Source organism: Amborella trichopoda, chromosome 13 (assembly GCF_054954075.1).
Source record: "Amborella trichopoda isolate Santa Cruz 75 chromosome 13, AtrichopodaSantaCruz75HAP2 v2.0, whole genome shotgun sequence".
Lineage (NCBI taxonomy): Eukaryota > Viridiplantae > Streptophyta > Magnoliopsida > Amborellales > Amborellaceae > Amborella > Amborella trichopoda.
In genome coordinates, this window is record NC_142348.1 from 38,631,698 (window position 1) to 38,637,888 (window position 6,191).

Below are 6,191 nucleotides of genomic sequence, written 5' to 3' on the forward strand. Positions count from 1 at the left end.
GCCAAATTTTCAGCTTGTCAAAATCCAAAAATTTGGTATTTTCGGCTGTTTAACAACCAAAAACACTTTTGCAAATTCCATAAGAATACTGGTTTTGCATAAGTATTTTCGGTTGTTCAACAATCGAAAATGAACAATTTTCGGTTTTTGAAAAGCTGAAAATTTGGCTGTTTCGATTGTTCAAAACACTTCTGCAAATTCCAATAGTTTTGTATTTTTTTAGCATCTGTTTTAGAAAATGAAGAATTTTTTAGTTTTCAACAACCAAAAATTCATAATTTTTGGTCGTTGAATAACCAAAAATTAAAATTATTTTGTTTTTGAGTAGCTCACCATTGAAGAACAGTTTGTTTTGACATCATTGCTTCTCAATATTTTTCAAGTGTTGAGATATGTTGTGGTTCCATTTTTTAAAGAGTATTTTGAGGTCTTACATTTGAAGAGCAGTTTATTTGAGGTCATTGCTTTTAAATAAGATATGTGCCTATGATTGTTTAAAATTACGACATTATTGTTTAAAATTACGATATTATACAAACCCATTATATAAGAAATGGCTTTTCATTTCTACAATATGTTTGCTTGTTTAAAAAATACGTGGTCCCAAGGTATACCAAACCATCATTTCTTCAATAAGATATGTGCCTATGATTGTTTAAGCAATATGTTTGATTGCTTAAAGATGGATGCAAACCGGTGGTCCTTCTAAAAACAATTGAAACTAATGGTACAGATCACCCAAGGTATAAAGCATCCATCTTAGAAAATTAATGTATGTATTCAAACTCAAAATACTCAAATATTGCCAAAAGACTATTACATTAACTGCTTGAGAGTTTATTACAATATGATAACATTATAAATGCTTTTAAATATAAAACTATACAAAACACTCAATACACTCAAAATTAGGAGTCATCGCCTTCTCTTGGGCTAACACTTCTGGGCTCCTCAACCACAGGTGTGTGGACGGGACCATGTCTTTTACAACACGACTATTTTTACCCACTACACCACTTCTAGGCTCATCATATGCGGCTTCTTCATTAACTTGACGTTGTAAATGTTCCATCCTAGCTTCTATTTCATTCATATCCACAGGCATAAACTTAGACAGCATTTCAAACGCGTTCTTAACAAGATTATGAACTTCAGGATATCACTTCTATCTAAGTGCAAGTGCCTCTGCTAACATGACTATACTAGCCTGAATTGCACTAACCTACAAAAACAAGATAGATAAATATAATATTAAAATAATTTCATAGAACTAATAGGTAAGTACAAAATTAAAACAATTTTAAGGATAATATAAGCATATCAACTGGTCCTCATAACCTCGAGGTCTCATTATATACTGTGGTTCCCGTGCTGGAACCACCTTTTCTTCTTCCTAGTTAACAGGTTGTATTATGTCTTTTGGTGGGTTAGCAACATTATGGATAATAGGATGGGTCACTTAGTTGAACCAAGCCTTGAACTCCTTTAAGGGTAACCCATTGTCAATATCCACTTTAATGTATGGCATCATGCGCTCATGTCCAGTCCACCAATGATAGATTTTGTTAGAACTAGCATTTCTCCAATCTCATTGCCCACATTTTCTTCTAGACGTTTTACCAACAAGATGAGATTTTTTGGAATCCCTTGTTTAGCTCCAAACTGCCGGGACAAACGATCCGACATATGTGGCTCGACAATATCATCAAATATCAGGGTCGTTATGCACATTGCAGTTTCGAATACCTACCGCTATCATCTGAAATGGCACCATTAGGCTTGAAATAGGGATTCCATATTGCCTGTCATATGATTTGAAATCACACATATGACAATCAGTCAACAAACAACTACAAATACTTAAAACAATCAAAACTAATCCATAATAAATCTTGTAATATGAAGGTTAACACTATCCTCATTAGGTTGGAGGTTGTCGAATTCTTGTCTACTGTGAGGCATTAGGTTATGTGGATTATCATAATAATTCTTTGATGGCTCCCATCTTTTTGCTCTAGGCATATTTGAAGAGATACTATGTAGTATGGGCCTCGTATACATAATATGCTCATAAGACCAGCACTGCATTTTATCAAAATATGATAAACAATAATTATTTTTGGAAACTAGTCCAAACTATTATGCTTATGTCAGATACGAAAATATAATTTACCTGCATAAGAGTGGTTGAATCACTAAAATGTCTTCGCTTGAAAGTACAAGCCTTTTCGAGGGAACGATATAGATATGCGAGGGCTGCAGCACCTTGTTGGGTTCATGTGGCCTTTAAAGGCCTTATGAGTATTTGTAAAATGAAATGATATAGTGAAACATGAACTCAGTGGGAGTGTGGTCCCTCGTGGACCATTCTAAGCAAATGATGGTTTGCTAATACCGATCTGTACTTAACGATCTAGGCCAGTAGGTTGGAAAAAACCCATGTTACCTGAGCATAAAGAACAAATCGAGAAGGGTTCTAATGGGTAAGCCCTTGATGAGGTCGAAGAATATGCCCGGATGAGTGAGCCGATGGACTGTGTGTGATGGTGGCCTACAAAGACAGGGCTCAAAAACTCATCCATGTACCATCATACAAAATGCATATCGATAAATCGTTCGTGAAAGCTAGAAATCTACCTTTTAGGGTAAAGCATATGCATGTGCGAGAGATACCCCTATGCGCTATAGAGCTGTGATTGCATAGACCTGAAAACCACAGATTGGGATTACGATCCCTTGGCTCATCGGCTGAACTTTGGTAACCCACTAATGAGCCCATGCTTGGACTGTAGGTCATGGGAAAAATTGGATTGGTCTGATAAAGCAAGTGTGGTTTGTAGTCCATAGTTGAAGGTGGAGGGCCCCATGATTGTTGATTCTTAAACCATATAGATCATTTTCCCATCAAATTAATTTAATTGTGTTTTTTTTATGATAGAAATTATTGTAAGTTTATTATTTTAATTTTTATGAACCCCTGGATATTTTATTTATAATTTTTTGTTTTATAAAATTAAAGATATTGATTTTACAATTGTTTAAATATTCAAATAATATTCTAAAATCATTTTATTAATTTTAAATATATAAAAAAATCATGGGGGTCTATTGTGTACATGGGCCCACTATATTTTTAGAAGGTGGGGCCCATGAGTACCTCCCTTGGGTGGCACGCCCCACCCTTATACTCTTTCCTATTTTTTGGTGATATGGCATGTGGCCATATGGTTGGAAGATATTGACTAAATATTAATTTGATATATCTTTGAAATATTTTGTGGAAAGATTGAGTAGACTTGTGCTATTTTATGATACGCACAATATTTTGATTAGATTTAATTTATTTAATTTCTATTGATGGGAAAATGGTTTAGGAAAGAGGGATAATGGTTCATGCATCTTTCATAATGTTAATGACCCATCTATGGAATGGATGACTCAAATCTATCACCCCACAAGTCACCCTTGATCGACGATCTATGTTCAATCTCACAAGAAGAGACAAGTCAAAGAAAACCCTAAGAAACCCTAATCTTATTCAAAAGCCTATAAAAAAGGATTGTCTCTACCAAAAAATATCTACACCTTATCTTTTTATTTCTCTCTCTTAAGAAAGTTTCGCTCTCTCATGTTTAATCTCTATCTCTCCCACATTGTGAAAGAACCTAAGGGTTTAGGTTATGGAGTTCTTCTCTCATATCTCTCAAATATAGATTTATGGCTAAGGGTTTTAGGGTTTAGCAAAAAGAAAATCCATCTCTCTCAAACTAGGTTGCTAAGAGAATTCACCTAGGGTTTGAGTTTGTGATCAAAGGGATTCATGTTCTATTGGTGTGGCTTGGCCGAAATTTGTTTTTCCAATTCGAGATTGAAGCTAGAGCATTGATCCCGCACCATCAGATGGTGGTGACTCGGTGTGGGGTGTAATAAGTCTGGTTAAGGTAATCTCTGGCACTCTTCCTTTTGTTTCTTGCAATCTTATCTTTTATTCTCAAGCATAGTGCATAGTTGTTTCAATGGCACCAAATTGTTAAGATCTTGGTTTTATTGTTATGTTGATTTTATTTTGAAATTTATCTTATTATAATAAAGACCACCTGTAAGTGATCTTTTGCCAAAAGAAAAGGGTGAATATATATATATATATATATATATATATATATATATATTTCCCTGTAAAAGATCACATAGGTCTTTCTTTCACACCCCAAGTATATCTGTTGACTTCCTCAATATCCTCAAAGAATTGTAAATACCTCGTTGGCACATTGCCTGTGATAGATCTAAGAAAATGGTGACACTGATGAGGAAGAACAGGTAGGCTCAAGTATACCTAAAAACTTGTACATAGGTTGTATCAGGTGGCAATTGATGAAAGTTGGCCTTCAACTATGCGTACTTGATGACTGCCAAGTTGCCTCTAGTGGGGACTATACCCAAATTGTTTTTTATAAACTCTAGGAGGTCACTACCTGGACGACATGTAACAAATTCGCCATCCACAGCCAGTCCCAAGATCTCGTAAGCATCAAATAATGTAGGTGTCATCTCACCAATTTGAATGTTATAATGAAAAGATTTGGTCTCAAAATGCCACCTCTATATATTGGCTGCAACCAAGGGATGATCTACTCACCCTAGCCGGATAATAGATAGAGCACCTAACCTTGACATGTTCACTAATTAAACTTGCTCATTGGTTAGATGTCAATCGTTTAATTGAAGTGTTTTTGCATCAACTCTTATTTCTTGTTTTTCCTAGAATACAACAAATAGAAAATATATGGGTCATAGTACATATACATGTACTTCCTGTACGACGTTTAAACAAACTACAATTTATTGAAAAATAACAAACTAATGGAAAGAGAAATGAATATATATATATATATATACATGTCATTCCCAAATGTAATAAGATAAATGTTTTGGATGCAACTGTAGCAAACTAGGGTCTTGAGGAGCTCCTACATATTCATCATCTGGATGGATACGATTCATATTCACTGAAACCCCATATGGTCACCATGTTAATTATAAGGTTACATATGTAAAATTTAACTAGATAACTGATGAACAATAATGACATGCTATCATTAAACGGAAAAGATGGTCAGTTTTAGATTATAACCTAGTGTTATGGAGCTCTTCAACTCAACATATAGGTTCTAATACAAGTCCCATATTTGGCTTATCATCATTTTCCTCACTTTACCATTAACCATTACAACAACAAGCGCTACTCTATGAAAAGAATATGAAAATACAAAGGAATAAATATCGAGATACCAAGACCTCATGACGCATTTGCATATAGAATCAATAAAACAATGCTAAGTCACATACTAAACCTCCAACTAGGTGATCACAAATGCACATATCGAATGAGCTCTCAAATAAATCTAGTCACGAATTATTCTAATCCAAAATATTGAAGTATGAAGCATAAAGTTATTATTTCCTATATACTCCTAAAACCACAAGTATTTGCAAAATGCTCAATGCATACATCATAAATCAGATACAAATTTTTATTTTTAAGCTACTCAATCTATCGACAGGAAAAATCAACCCTCTCTAAAGATATTACTATATTTATCACAAATCTGTATTTAAAACTATCTAAGAGTATCAAAACACACAATACAATATAATGAAAAATTTGCCCCGTCAAAACGAAGCAACACATCAACAATATATGCAAATGTGTTACCTCACAGTCATGGTCAATCACAATTTTGTAAATTTCCTCACATACACTAAAATGTTATGCTAAAAAGATACTCAATAGCGTATATAAATTTCTAGTTCTAAAAAAAAACCCAATTTCCTAGTTCTTAAAAACCCCAAATATCACGGAAACACATTTTCATGCTTATACAACCGTGAAGTCCGTCAAATAAACTCTAAATGAACATTATGTACTCAAGTGTGAAACCCTAAATCAAAATCTTATACAATTTAAATTTCTAAAATGGATCCACAAATCATTATATACATACCTTCACTATAGATCAGAAATCCATAAAATACCTTCAAAATCCGAGAAATACCGTCAAAATCCAGAGCTTGTAATATAGGGTTACATTTTTGTGACAGAGGTTTTTTGACAGATGCGGTAGAGCAGAATGTGTGAGGTTTCCCACAGAGAGCGTGAGACATAGAGAGCAGAGGGAAGAAAGTTTTAAACT

General features: G+C 34.1%; 1 long non-coding RNA gene across 3 annotated transcripts; it reads right to left on the reverse strand.

Moving 5' to 3' along the window:
- Positions 1-802: 802 nt before the first annotated feature.
- LOC148779207 (uncharacterized) lies at positions 803-6,191 on the reverse strand. 3 transcript variants are annotated; one of them, XR_016047052.1, is made up of 3 exons: positions 6,003-6,191; positions 1,751-1,802; positions 803-1,222 (listed from the first exon to the last, which is right to left on the reverse strand). It is a non-coding gene; the product is annotated as an uncharacterized LOC148779207 (long non-coding RNA). The 3 variants fall into 3 exon arrangements; XR_016047053.1 differs by lacking the exon at positions 1,751-1,802; XR_016047051.1 differs by having other exon boundaries at positions 803-1,802.